Source organism: Convolutriloba macropyga, chromosome 2 (assembly GCF_964194025.1).
Source record: "Convolutriloba macropyga chromosome 2, txConMacr16.3, whole genome shotgun sequence".
Classification (NCBI taxonomy): domain Eukaryota; kingdom Metazoa; phylum Xenacoelomorpha; order Acoela; family Convolutidae; genus Convolutriloba; species Convolutriloba macropyga.
This window is the reverse complement of record NC_134469.1, coordinates 10,295,702-10,310,601: the sequence shown is the minus strand read 5'-3', so window position 1 is coordinate 10,310,601 and position 14,900 is coordinate 10,295,702. Positions and strand designations below refer to the sequence as shown.

Below are 14,900 nucleotides of genomic sequence, written 5' to 3'. Positions count from 1 at the left end.
TATATAGCCTATGAGATAGAAATGTACAATCTGTTAGTGCTGTTGTTCACTAAAGTGGAAACGTTCACAGAATTTGAAGCACTCATCGAAACTACCTCGATTAAATAGCACACACGAAAATTTTTTCCGCAGAACAGAACTGCTGTATAACTAATCGATAAGTGTACTTTTGAATTATCCTCAATAAGTCGACCTTTCAAAGGATTCACTGAAAACATTACTCCTTTACACATTTCTTCCCTAAACATTAATATGAGGAAAAAAATGTACCTGGAGAGTGACAAGCATCTGTGGCAATGATAAGCTTCTAAACAATGCTTGACAGGTCCTGACGCACAATTCAAAGAATTTTCATTGACCACACAAAAATGGACATAGAACGGAGTATGAAAGAAATGGGGATACCCACTGAGAAAAACAGCCAGAAAAAAGAAAAAAAGCGAGAAAACGAATTTCTGTTCAAACACCAGTTTCTCACTCAACTCTAGTTTTGGGTAAAAAAATTAACGCAGCAAAATTATTTGCCTTTTCGCTCCATTTCTTATTTTGAGTGACCAAAATCACTTCTCCAATTTGACCTAAAAAACATGAAAATGTGTGAAAAGACCCTAAAAAGTACAGCGTCCCATAAGAATTTAAAAATATTGAATTTTAAAAAACAACGAAGTCCACAAAGTAGACGTCATTGCTTCTCAGTTAAAAAAATACGATGTCCCCAATAAATGCCAACATCGCTACAAAACTACTAAAAACACTTTTTTTCCACCAAAAACACCTCTGTTAAATTATGTTAACAGGTGAAAGAGAACAAGTTTATGTCTTCTGTACTGTTATTTTAGTAGTCTCTCGAGAACAAAATTACTGCATCTCTTAGGAGTAGGGATATCCGATGGTGGTCTTGAATTTCAGTATGTAGATAGGATTGTAATGAGACATGTAGATTGCTCGTATATGGTTTGTAAAAACCCTCAAATTGAAACGAGCAGAATGAAAAAAAATGCATACAAGACAATCCTACGCAAACATGCAGAATATAGTGTTGACTTTTAACATTTTTTTAAGTTTTGCAGCTTCTGGCACTCATTTTGTATCTTCTATTTCATTTTCCAAAATCCAGAAGCCATTTACTAATATTTCGGAATTTTTATTTCAATGGTGCTGACTGGTAAACCAATTTTGAATCCTGAAAAAAACAACACTAGGTGTCGTCATACGAGGTATACCAGAAACAAACTCAAATTCAGCAAACGACAGATAACATGCTGACAGAGGCGAAGCAGAAAAACTTTGTCAACATCTCACAATAAAAAGCTAACAAGGCTGGTTAAAAATGAAGTTATTAAACAGCATCCTAGAACACGGTTGATTAACAACAAAGACCGACTTAGCCGGGATTTTAAACTTCGAGCTGCGCACAAATTTTGAATCTTGGACTTCAAATTCTACGTCAAATCTTTTAAAGAGCTGAAAAATCTGAAAACATTTATAAACTGGGAAATTGATCAGCTTTTTAAGAAATCAAATATGAGCCTGAAACAAATCTGACAGAAAAAGATAAACAGGTTTAAAGAAAAAAACTTTCAGTAAAATAAACAGAGCATCGACAGTTGAACTGAACACGTTGAACTGTTGGATCAATACTTCGCATCGGATTCCAATAATTCTTGTTTACCCGACGAGAATTAAAGTACGAGTGACATAAACACCGTTAATTGTAGAGATGAAACTGTTAATGATTTACTACGCGTACTCAATCCCGACATATTAACCGACCGACAAACTAGGTAGCACGTTTTGGACATAATTCAACAAAGCGATGTGCAAATCAATAAAACTGCTGTCTCTAACGTATTTTCAACAAACAATATTTCCAAAACTAACGGAAGAAAAGGCAAGTAAAACCAACACTCATCGAAAATAAAAAAGTTGATGTAGATTGCTACCGTCCTATTAGCCTCTTCGGGTGGTGCTTAAAATTTCTGCTTGATAAAATTTGCTGCTTTTCTCGATCAACGTTTCAACCAGCTAAATACTGCTTCAGAAAAAGACAGTTGGTAACGCTACAAGTGATATCTTTCCTGAACAAATTATATAAACAGAACAATCTATACTCGAATCAGGGAATAATCGTCCTATATCTCGAATTTACTAAAGCGCTTGACAGTGTGTGATATAATACGCTGTTAACCAAACTTAGATCTCCAGGATTTGGGGATAGTGTCTTAGGAATCTTAAAATCATAGTATTCGCAAGCAATTTGTACGAAAAAATGGCGGAAAGTTAACCCTAAGATTTGTTACCGGTGGTGCTCCTCAAGATTCAATCTTCTGCCCCCCCCCTCGTATTTTTTGTTCATAATTGATCATTCTCATTTCTTGTCTGAAAAAAATAGCTTTGGGTTTGCTGACGATTTCAAAATAGTCGTTGCAGGTCAGTAAGAAATGAATAAGTCTACTGAAAAGGTAGCTAAGACCGCATGAAGTGCAACCAAACGCCAAGACGTCACTGTGGCTGAACATAAAAAGCGATCTTGATTCACATTTATATATAGTTAATCTTAAAAATGTACAATATACAGCCTATGAGATGGAAATGTACGATCTGTTAGTGTTGGTATTCACTAAAGTGGAAATTTTCACTTGAAGGTAATCACAGAATTTGAAGCACTCAATGAAACTACCTCGATTAAATAGCACAAAAGCAATTTTTTTTCGAAGACCAAAACTGCTGTACAACTACTCGATAAGTATACTTTTGAGTTATCATCAATAAGTCGACCTTTCACAGGATTTACTGAAAACTTTACTCCCTTACACATTTCTTTCCTAAACATTAATCCGATAACTAAAAATGTAATTGGAGAGTGACATGCATCTGTGGCAATGATAACCATCTAAACAAAGCTGGACAGGTCCTGACGCACAACTCAAAGAGTTTTCATTGACCACACAAAAATCTGGACCTAGAACGAAATATGAATGAAATGGGGATACCATCTGAGAAAAGCAACCAGAAAATATAAAACTAGCGAGAAAACAATTTTTTGTCCAAACACCAATTTCTCAATTTCTCACGCAACTCTAATTTCGAGTAAAAAAAATTAACGCAGCAAAATTATTTACTTTTTCGCTCCATTTCTTGTTTTGAGTGACCAAAATCACTTCTCTAATTTGACCTAAAAAACATGGAAATGTGTGAACAGACCCTAAGAAAACAGCGTCCCATTACAAATTAAATACTTTGAATCTTAAAAAACAACGATTACCACAAAGTAGACGCCATGGCTTCTCAGTTAAAAAAATTACGATGTCCCCAATAAAGGCCAACATTGCTACGAACTTATTAAAAACAATTTTATTCCACCAAAAATTACGTCTGTTAAATTATGTAAACAGATGAAAGAGAACAATTTTATGTCTTCTGTACTGTTTATTCAGTAGTCTCTCGAGAACAAATTTACCGTATCTCTTAGGAGTAAGCATATCCAATGGTGCTCCGTTATTGCACAGACCTGAATTTCAGTATGTTGATAGGATTGTAAAGAGGCATGTAGATCGCTCGTGTATCGGTTTGTAAAAAAGCTCAAATTGAAACGAGCAGAATGAAAAAATGCCTAAACGACAATCCTACATAAACATGCAGAATCTAGTGTTGACTTTTAACATTTTCTTAAGTTTGGCAGCTTCTGGCACTCAATTTGTATCTTCTATTTCATTTTCCAAAATTCAGAATCCATTTAACAATATTTTGGAATTTTGATTGAGATCTCAATGAGTTAGATCTCTCAGTTTTAAATCATCAACAGATTCAACCAGTCTGAGTCAAGCTCTGCCTGAGGACGCATGAAGTGTAGTCATACATATAGACTTGTTTTAAGCTGTACCAAACTTCCCAAAACATCAATGTTTCAATTTATCTTTCTTAATTGTTTATTCATATTTTTCATCGGGATTTTGTTTTAAACTGAGCCTAAAAAGAGCTATTGCTTGAATTGAATTGACTGAATTGGTAGAATTTCTAATAAAAAACGAATCGAATTTATTCAGTTTGATGCCTAGTGTGATATAAAAAAATATTTAAATTTACTCTACAGAACCTCTGGTTAAGACATTTAATGTAGGGTTTCACAATAAACAAGATATGAGCCTTAATTTATTATTATTGGGAAATACCGTTGTAGATAGTGTTAAAACTGTTTGGTTGAAGCTCGTTTAGATTAGAGAAAGTTCATTTTCTCAATTGCCCTACAGAGATGTCACCATTGCTGACACAGATCATAGATCTTTGTGATTTGATTATGGGATAGATTAGAAATGAAAATTGCCTTTAGATAGTGATGGCAGCCCGTAAAATTTCCATCAACATGCGCATGTGGAAAATTTTTAATCTAGCGCTTGTTCTTCAGTTTCCAAATGACACCCTCAAGAAAATGATATCATTGACTCTTTTGCAAACCTGCTCAATATCTGCGATGATGTCGAAGTGGACCCCTGTCCTAAGACTTTGCAAGGTGAAAACTTTGCAAACTGACGACGTTCGATTGGATATCAAAGCTAATGGCTTCCTCTATTCACATTTCAGAAGATTGTTTTTAGTGAAAATGTTCAATACTTATGCAAAGAGTTGCCCATGAAGCATACCGAATTCCTAAAAATATCACGCGTCCGTCAAGAAGCTGAAACACGAGCAAAGGATAGTCAAAGTCCAGAAAACCACATTCTGTCCTTTGATCTTCTCATGTACAGAAAGAATTGGTCCCTCAGCTTCAGAGGTTTGCCATACAGAGTTTCGATCTTTTTCTTAGCTTCAAACTCTGCCTAAGTGTCGCAGGCTTCATGCGAGGGCGACATGCAATAGAAGCGTCAATAGGAACCATTGTAGAGGAAAGGAGTTTGCTGTCGTAAATGTTTCTATATAATCTCTTCCAATCTTGATTTAAAATCACTACACGTTGCATTTTGACTGATAAATATCATATCTATTTCGAGTATAATTCTGAAGCTTCTGATCTTTTGCATCTGATGCTTTAACTTTTGACTACTCTCAGGATATATAAATATACATAGGAGTTGACTTGCTGCCCCTGAGTTGACCTCCTAACCTTTTAGAGCAGGTGCTTTCTTCCATTTGGCATTTTTTGTTCCAAAAATGCAAAAGACTAAGATTTGAGAATTTGAGAAGAAAAATAAGACAAAGCTTGATTTCGACAGTTTGAATTTGTTGATGACTTAAAACTGATAGCTCTATTCCTTGTGACCTTGATAAAAATTCAAAAATTTTTGATAACTGGCTTCCGGGTTATGGATAATGAGACAAAAATTGTAGAAACGTTGAAACTCAACACTATATTGTGCATGCTTGCAGAGGACTGTCCTCTAGTAATTTTCATTCAATCTGCTTGTTACAACCTTTGAATTTTTACAATGGGATCTACAAGCGATCTGCATGTCTCATATCAACCCAATCTACACACACAAATTCAAGGCTGTGCATCAAGAAACAGTAGCTTATATGCTGCTCCCGGATAGCTTGAAAAAAGATACAGTAATCTTTTTTCTCAGAGACTATTGAATAAAGAACCATCACATACAGCTTATTATAGCTATATTAAATATAGCCTAATTGTTGTGATAAATTTATTAATTAGCTTCTCTTGTTTAATAAGTCCCTTTGGATAAGCTGAAATTAAAACATCTAAAGAGATGGGTCACACTAAAAACTCTGCAATCAGTTTGGGCAGGAAGGAGGAGGGCAGCAATCTTGTGAAGTGTACTAGACCAGGGGTTGATGGGACTGAATGAATCATCTGGACAAACATCTGGGTGCCCACACTCATTCCCTAAAATTATCCTGACAAAGCCCTTCATATGTGGTTTCTGTGTTGTCCAGGAACTGGAAAAAAAGATGCTGTGCTCTGTAGGATCTGTCTTGAGTCAAAGAGTGTGACAGCATTGAGCAGTATGGGCGCAGGGAAATTGTGGTTATCTTTGGTGTGGATGAGAAGCCAGGTGAAGATGTCTTTGCAAAGGTGGTGATTGCAGCTGAGAAGGACGTTGTTATAATCACTTCAAATGATGTTCGTGCATGTGATCGCTGACGAAGTGGGGGGAGGGGAGGAATTTAAGGCACACTTACATATTTGTTAATGACGACCTCACCCCAAATCGTGACAAGATAACTAGTGTATTTTATTATTATTATTATTATTAGTTTCAACACCTTTTACAAACTCAAAAGTGCACAGCGAATTAAAACAGATAGGTTTTAAGAGCTTTACGGAAGCAAAGTTCAGTGGGGATTGACTTCAAAGAGGCTGGTAGTTTATTCCATTCCGTTGGTCCTATGTATCTGAAACTACGTCTACCATAAGCACTGCGGGTCTTCGGAACTTCCAAGTTGTACACATAGTTCATTCTCGTAACGCGAGTATTTCGTTTCAATAGCTCCTGTAGATATAATGGACTGTCCGATGGCTTGTGGATAGCTCTGTGAACAAAAAGCAACAGCTTGAAAAGACATCTTTGCTTGATTGGAAGCCAGTGCAATTGTCGAATATATGCTGACGTTGGTGTTCTGGCGTGTAAACAGAAAATACAGCGGGCCGCAACATTCATTACACGCTGGAGTTTTGAAATGAGCTTAGTCGGAAGAGATACATAAAGGATATTGCAATAATCAAGGCGTGAGATCACCTGCATTCTAATCAGCTCAATTAAAATGGTCCTTTCAAGGTGGTGTTTGACAGAGAAAATCTTGCGAAGGTTAAAAAAGCAGGAAGACACAACACGATTGATCTGCTTCTCCATCAAGAGATTCTGATCGAATTGAACACCCAGGAGTTTAACAGACGAAGATAATCCAGTTTCACAAGGTATAGAAAGCGGTGGTACAGTCACGGTTCCTTTGTCAGGTTTTTTAAGCCATAAAAACTCACTCTTGTCTTTATTTAACTTCAGACGGAAACTTGAAAAGAAAGTAGTAATTTGGTTCATGGTATCGTCAAAATTTTGTTGACTAGTGAACAGAAAATATAGAACTGTGTCATCGGCATACATGTGGAAACCGATGTTCCTTTGTAACAATAGATCTTCAAGTGGCAGCAGATAGCAACAAAACAAAACGGGTCCTAGGATGGAACCTTGGAGAACACCATACAAAACATCGGATTCGTCAGAAAAGACACCATCAAGGTAAACACACTGAGTACGTCCTATCAGGTAACTCTCTAGCATCTTCAAGGCGTCAGATCGGACACCGAGACGCATCTCCAAAACACGAAGTAACAAATGATGGTCAATCGAATCAAAAGCTGCAGAAAGATCTAGACCCATGTAAAGAGGAGAAAACCCCGAGTCCAAGTAGCCCAATAAATCATTAGAGATTCTAGTCAGGGCTGTCTCAGTAGAGTGTCTTCGGCGATAAGCGCTCTGAAACTTGCCATACAAAGAATTAACCTCCAAGTATGTTTTCAACTGCTCGAATAAAACTAATTCTAACACTTTGGACAGAAATAGGAGATTAGTAACTGGTCGATAATTGTTCAAGTTCTCCGGATCCAGCGAAGGTTTTTTATCAAAGGGACAACGAAGCCTTTTTCCAGGTTCTCGGGGAAACGCGCTGATCTAACCGTCATATTAATAAGAGATAACAAAGAGTCGCAAAAATGCAAAGAAGCTGTCTTGAATAGCGATGGTGGCATCGGCTCTTTTGGACAACTAGAATTCGATACTTGGTTGACATAATGAAGTAGAGTTTGGCTGCTTATTGTCATAAAAGAATCAAGTTGAGAAGTAGGCGACAGAAAATAAGAGGGAAAGTCTGACGTAGGAATTGATTCAACCAACTTCTTAACCTTGGCTAGAAAGAAACTATTGAAACAATTCGCCAATTCCTTCGCTGATCCATGAGTTTTCGGTAAACAACGGTGATTCTCTCCAAGCAAAGAAGCGAGCGCTTTAAACTTGAGCTTCTTGCACGTGCTGGAAATGGTTGAGCTAATGTACTCGCATTTTTTGACTAATAACAGGCGATAGTACTCATCAGTTGCAAGCGTAAATGACAAAAGTGAGTCACTACTTTTAGTCTTCCTAAATGCGCGCTCACATTTCCTCTTCTGTCTCTTCTGAAATTTCAACTCGTCGTCAAAATAGGGACAATTGTGTGACGTGAACCACTTGGTGCGTTTCGGGATTACTTGATCTAAAGCTTTTTCGATAGCAAATAGAAACGCACTCCAAGCAGAATCTACAGCCTGGAACGTGTCTTCAAAATGCAGAAATTGAATAAATGAATCAATGCAAAACAATTTCCAACGCCGAAACGCAATAAGTTGCCTCCACTTCTCCGCAACCCAGGGCACAGAGACACAGAACGATATGACATAATGGTCTGATGTTAGCAAGTTATCAGCAACAAGATTGCTTACTGTAAGTGATGATGTCGCTGCTACATGATCGAGGATATTTCCTGCAGTGTGTGTGGGAACGTTCACAAACTGTTCAAGACAGTGTTCCTCTAGCCATGACAACCAGAGTCTTTCTGATGGAGCGCCAGTGCCGAGATGAATGTTGATATCTCCCAAGACAATAACTTTCTCGTACAACACAATAATGTCTTCCATGAACACAGAAATGGTGTCCAAAAACACAGTGATGTTAGACCAAGGCACTCTGTAAACACCAACAGCAGCAATACTTGTGTTGTTAAGGCTTAGTTCAAAAAGAACAAGTTCACATGCATCGTTGAATACATCTTTCTTCAGAGTACATACAATGTCTTCATGATAAAATAAGCAAATGCCGCCACCTGGTCTAGCCAGACGGGGACAACTACAGTACAGGTACTTTGGAGGACAGCATTGTTGTAATAGAAAGCAATCAGAACTGTTATCAATAATCCAAGTTTCAGTGACTAACATTGCCTGACAGTCCTTCGCAAGAATGGAAGAATGTAATTGACTTGTTTGGTTACGGATTGATCGCGAATTAACTAGAGAGAGAGTGAGAAAGCTTTTCACAGAGACATGGGCCGCTTTCACGATGGTCGTAGATAGTCAATGTATTCTTAAGGATCGCAGCCAGGATCTACCTTCTTCATTTAGACGGTACCGATCAACTATCACATTTTCTGGCCAGAAATCAGGAGAGTCGACGGCTGAGTATTGGAAATCAAAAACGCAGTGATACGATCTAGTTTTGGCTTCGTGACCACTTAGCTCTCGAATATGCAGTAGTGGAGTATTATTTTCATCGCAGAATGCTCTAATCCGTTCAGCATCAACTTCTTTGTTGAGTCGACCAATGTATACATGTCGCCGCGGAGGAGGCTTCGGGGGTGCAAAAGCAGTTCCGCCAGACTTGTTAGTGCCAAAAACAGGTTTCTTCTTTCTCGGAATAACAACTTGAAACTCGGATAGTTCAGGCTGAGTGCCTGGGTCCACATGAGCAGCATTGCTAGCTTGCAAATCTTCAGAATCAGTACGCGATCGCTTGACTCGACTCGACGATTCAGATGAGGTACTTTCCGATTGTTTGTCATCAACCAACTGGGGAGGCCCACCTCCAGTTCTCGTTTTTCTAGAAACGTTTGCAAAATTTCGCGGTTTAATGGTTTTCTTGACAACCGACTTCAAATCTGCCACATCCGCGCATAGTGTGTCCAGTCTCTTCAGCCTTTCCAAGACATTGGCAAGCATATCAGTAACAGACAGAGAAGCACACGATTTGCATTTCCAATGGATGCCGCACGAAATGGGGTCGCCATCAATCTTTACGGTGAGACAGTCATAGTGAACAGATTTGACGCCACAAATGTCACAGTCAAAGTATTTACTATCGTCTATCACAATAGTGCATAAGTCACAAGATTTGGACATCGCAATCAAAAATAAAACTGCTCAATATGAATTGGGTGGAGGGGAATTGGAAAATAATTGCCTCAATCTAATCGTACACCTATGAATCCGTTTACCACTGTAAACGGTAGCTTAGTAACTCTGACAATAACAAATGAGAGCTGTAGACGATAATCCAAGTTTGTTCGTCTTAGATACCAATTTATTATCATAAACCAGATCACTAAAATCCCTTCGTAGACAAGGGCTACCCAAGAATAAAATCTGGTTCGTCGATCAAATTAACTGAAACACTACTTATTAAATAGCAGAGAATGCTATTTAATAAGTTTATCACAACAATTAGGCTAAGGAAAATGTTTAGGAAGAGGAAAATGTTGGTAATGTTCATACTCTTAATAAGAAAATTATTGTCTTTGTGCAGGACAACGAAATGATTGTTTTAGAGAATCTGTATAAGTTCCAAAAGTGGGATAATGAGCTGTTCTCTTAGGTTTGTAAAAAGTTTTTCTTCTTGAAACATTGGAATATCTGACGCTTCAATTCGCTCATCGCCATTTTTCTTGAAAGCTAATTTTTTTGAACCACTGTGGTGACGTCGAGGGAAATCCGGGCCCTAAAAAGGAATACAAAAAGTTTTTTCAAAATTTCGGAGAAACATAAAACAATTTAAGCGTCGCTCATATGAATTTATAAAACGTCTGAAATTAATGTTGCTCGCAAAACTCATGAAGTATTTATATGTGACTGAAGTGCAATAAATATAAAAAAGAAAGGGGGGTAGTGTAATTTTTTGTGCCCGTGCAATTGAACGTAAGGATTTAAACCTGTTTAGTTACTCAAAATACTACCCATAGTGGGTTAAAATGTTTGTGCAATTTTTCAAACCACTGCAGGTTCAAAAAGATTTTTTAGAAATACATATATTCCCCTCAAGTTATATCAGAATGATTGCCTTGCAATGATTGTCTAATATAGACAATCAATCTTATCGTTAATAGAAGATCAATACACAATAGTATGCCGAGTGTTTACCCTATAGATTTAAACACTACTATAGAGGGCTCTGATGGAAAAAACTTAGTTTCTAAAAGTGGGATTTGTATCAATAATTCTAACATTTTCAACCTAAATGCTTCCTCAGATGTTCGTATCATTTTGTTAAGCTTGAATGCAAAAAATGTATTTATTACGCTCGGGCGCAAAAAAGATAAGAGGCCCAATGATTCTTAGACTGTAGTTTTTGAATCAGCAATAGTAAAAAAATTAAACTAGGCCTATTATTTAGGTGTTACCATAGGCAATCTTTTTTTTCAAACAAAAGGGAAAAAAATTAAAAAAGTACACCTGTTGGCATCAAAACTATTAAGACTGTACAACAAAAACTTCTCACATGCTGTTCCACGCACTTGCCATTAGTCTTTTAGGGTACATTTGTCAATTAGAGTCAGAAGCATTTCCTACCCAATGGAACATGAGATGAGAATCTCAATGATTCTCAGACTGTAGTTGTTAGAACAACAATAGTAGAAAAATCAAACCGAGGTAAACATTTAGGTGCTACAACAGGCAGTCACCTTTTTTCCAAACAAAAGTGAGAAAAGTTTTGAAAAATAGGTAATCAAAATTGTTGAAAATATTCAACACCAGAGTGTTGCTCATGCTTTTCGACGCAAGTGTCATTAGTCATTTAGAGTACTCTGAATTTTTATCTACAAAATCAGTTTTTGATGCTTCCTTTGGCGAAACTGATGAACTGTGCTTTGAAGTGTCCATTTTTTCGAGCGAGTATCAAGTTTTCAAATGCGTTAAAAAAAGTAAAAACATTAGTATAAAACAGCTGACCGAGTATGAAGTTTTAACCTACGACTTTTAATACATAACGGATATGAAATGAGCCTGAAATCAACAGCTTTACTTAACAATGGCCAGCTAAATTAATAACAAGCGCACTGAACAAATAATTTTTGAAGGGAATAATTGCTCTGTTTTTTCCTCTAAATCATTTTTTAATCATGTATCGTTGAAGTTGAACTCACTACTATTGTACTTGCGAGATAAAAATGGGAGTTTACAGGTATTCAAGAGTCGTAAAGAAAAATCTGATAGAAGAGGCGATAGCAGTTCCTTTCCAAAAAGCCGGTACTTGGACTGAATTCTGCTTCAAGTGACATTTGACCAATTAAATTAAACAAAAAACTTTTTTATTTCTATAGAAATAATTTGCACTTAATCTATTCTTTGCGGCAGTCATCCCAATGCAACAATGCAGTGCCCTTTCTGTAAACAGGACAAAAGATATTAGCTGGTTCTCTTTCATTGGTTATTACAACTCACGAGACATATTTTCGAAGTTAATAAGAGAACGAAAAAATGGTGTTTTAACAAAAAATTCGCATACTCGTTAATGGTTTTTTGATCACATGCGGCAATTTGACTTTTATTTTCGTTTTTTTATGGAAATTTTTTCTAAACGTTTTTTTTTCATTTCATTTAAAGTCCATTCTAGGTCCAGGTTTTGTTGAGTCAACCAAAATTCATTGAATTGTACGGTAGGAGTTTTGCTGCAGTTTTTTCCGGAATTCGTAGCCATTTAAGATTTTTGTGGCCATTTTAATTTCAAGTTCGATAACTTCTAATGTTTTGCTGTTAAAAATTATCTGCGTCACGTTATTTGTTCTGCTTTTAGGTCGATTGCGTGACTTACTTCACTAAATAAAAGGATTTCTGAAGTCACGCGAAGAACATTGAATTCCTTGAACATTTACTAAATAAATATCAATAGTGCGCATCGAAGTTTTGACAAATGTCTATGCCCTAATTCTTGAGTGTTAGAGTCTTGATTTTTTGAATTCATAAATTAACTTTTAAAAAGCTCTTAGAGCTTTTTCCCCATAGAGCGTATGTGTCTCATAAAACTGACAGTCGAATCTAACACAAAGTCTAGTGGTCCGTTGAAAGACTTGTGCTCAATACAAGACTTGCGGACAAGTGTCTACCGGCTATGTTAGTTGTTGTTGTATTCACACTACATCTTTTGCTTGATAAATAACATGGCTATTGCAGTCGCCGGTAGTTCTATCGGCAATGGGAAGAACGTTACACGTTTCACCCAACGGAGTCCGCAAAAAATTCTCAATTGACTTCAGCCATAGATTTATCTTCAATAGTGTTATCAATGCATCCGAACATAAGCTGTCTGATTGCATACGCAATTGTTTTTCTGTTTAACCTGTTCAAATACCGGATTTCATCGATAATTTTGCTCATATGTATCTTGAGGCCATAAAATTCTGCTTACTGTGATTTCGTATTTCTCAGTCTCTTACAATTTTTATTTTATCCTATTCCTGATTGATTAATTGTATAAACTGTGAGTTATCTGTCTTTCCGTTATTTTTGTCAGCTCCTCAGTTTTTGTTGGTTCAGAGGTCTCTGATTGCCTTGATTTAACATGATATTATCTAGTTTGTCAATATATGTCCATTTCATAACACAAAACAAAACTATTTATCAAATTGTTAGGCCAATAGTTTTTACACACAGCTTTTTGCGAACATTTTTGATGTATCATATTGACGTAAAGGTTGTTTTGTCAGCAGCGTTGCTTTGGCTTCACACTAACAAGTCTGTCGACATTCGCCAAATGTTAGATTTGTTCAACTTATCCCTGACGAAATGCTTTGCACCTGAAGATAGTACGTCCTCTACAAACTTTGTAGATCCACGCCGCCGTCAAAATCAATCCTGAGAACCATTCCCCATTGGTCTGTCTTGTCTTTATCAGCTTTTCTAACCTTCTCTTGGAAAACATTGGGACCTTCGCAGCATAGCCCCCTCCTCCAGCTTAGATTTATTTGTCGAATAACCTATTTCACCAATCATTGTAATTATACCATAATGAGGAGGCTATAATATGAAAGACCCAAGGAATCTCTACATCTATAATCAAAATGGTAGAGAACTGTATAAAATTGTGTCACTACGGGCAAAGTTAAAGCGTGGATGAGACTAATATGTGGCCAACATGAATTTAATAGGCCGAGTCGTTACCCTAGTCTTAACTACTACGATAGCGAGCTCTGATGGAAAAAACGTAGCTTCTTCCTAAAGTGGGAGTTGTTTTGATAATTTGGTTTTTCAGACTAAATGTTTTCTCAAAGGTCAGCTGGTTTAGAAACGAGGTGCTGTCGAAAAGCCGAACATTTGGGTTATCTTAACCCAGATGCTAAATTGAGAGCTCACGACTGTCATGACGAACACGGACACGTTTGCTCGATCAAGTCAGAAAACGGAAAAAAATAAGAGAACGTGTCGCGAATATTAAAAGAAGATTTTGGTTGAGATAACCGTCACCGCCAATATTGTCTTCTGAGTCTGAAAGTGAAATGCAGTAAGTGATTATGCTGAATAAGAGGTGGCGGGGCGCTCCATTATCAAATTTTATATGAGATTTTTTTTCCATGCAAGATGCATTACCGTTGCCAAAACCACAACTGGAGCCGTCTTGATGGAAAAACTGTAGTTTCTGTCTAAAATTGATATTTGTGAGACAGTTTGCAAACGAAAAATAGATGTTGTCAAAAAGCCGGACACTTTGGATTATCTTACACCAGATGTTAAATTGAGAATTTATAACAGTCAAATGGAATACAAAATAATGATTTCAATGATTCTGAGACCGTAGTTGTTGGTACAACAAAATTAAACACAACAATCCAGTTTCAACATTTAGTTGTTACCATATGCGGTCACTTTTTTTTCAAACAAAAACATAATAAATATGTCTGCTGGTATCAAAACGATTGATACTGTACAACATAAGATTCCCACCACAATTTCCCTATAGAGCGTATGTGTCTCATAAAAAAGACAATCCAATCTAACACAAAAAGTCTAGTGTTCCGTTGAAGGACTTGTGATCAATACAAGCCTTGTGGACAGGCGTCTACCGGCTATGTTTGTTGTTGTTGTGTTCACACCACATCTTTTGCTTGATAACTAACATGGCAATTGCAGCCGCCGGAAATTCTATTGGCAGTTGGAA

At 36.9% G+C, this 14,900-nt stretch overlaps 1 protein-coding gene across 1 annotated transcript in view; it reads right to left on the bottom strand.

The window, feature by feature from the left end:
- Positions 1-10,200, bottom strand: part of LOC142356344 (long-chain-fatty-acid--CoA ligase 4-like) — a 71,337-nt gene extending 61,137 nt beyond the window's left edge. The window contains exon 1 of the mRNA XM_075408273.1: positions 10,173-10,200. The gene's annotated coding sequence lies outside the window, so the exon portion shown is untranslated. The remainder of the gene's footprint in view (positions 1-10,172) is intronic.
- Between the last annotated feature and the right edge of the window lie 4,700 nt (positions 10,201-14,900).